Below are 710 nucleotides of genomic sequence, written 5' to 3' on the forward strand. Positions count from 1 at the left end.
TTGTCCGCGTTTTCCTGATTCCCATCAATGTCATCATTTCCCGAAACAGCTGAGACTCAAAATTTCTTCCTTGATCCGTATGTAACTCCAAGGGAATTCCGTGACGAGAAAACACCTGATCTATTAAAGCTTTCGCCACCGTATTTGCCCTTTTGTTTTTTAGAGAAATAGCTTCAGGCCATTTCGTAAAACAGTCCACGACTACTAATAGATATCTGTTCCCTGATAAAGAAACTGGCAAGGGACCTAGAATGTCCTGTATTCTCTCAAAAGGAGCGCCAACATTATAAATTTGCAGAGAAGATTTTCCCTTTCCGACAGGACCCTTTCTAGCAACGCAAATTTTGCATGTAGCACACCATTTCTCGACGTCCCTTTTGCAAGTGGCCCAATAAAAACATTTCCTAATTTTTTGGAGGGTCTTATTTATCCCAAAATGTCCTCCTGTAGGCGTATCATGAGCCTCTCTTAAAATTTCTTGTATTCTCTGTTGAGGAACTACGACCTGTAAAATAGTTTTGCATAAATTAGGTGAAATCCATTTTTTATAAAGAACACCATTGTTCAATATCAACATCTCCCAATGAGAACAATAAATTTTCAAAGAAGTTTCTCCAGAAGCAATCTCTTGCCATTCTGGACGTCTTCCGGCCTCCTTGGCTTGAATTATTTGTGAAATAATCGGATCTTGAAGCTGTGCTGAACGTCAT

This window comes from Odontomachus brunneus, unplaced genomic scaffold (assembly GCF_010583005.1).
Source record: "Odontomachus brunneus isolate Ranch 3 - 2012 unplaced genomic scaffold, Obru_v1 Obru_scaffold_237, whole genome shotgun sequence".
Taxonomy (NCBI): Eukaryota; Metazoa; Arthropoda; class Insecta; order Hymenoptera; family Formicidae; genus Odontomachus; species Odontomachus brunneus.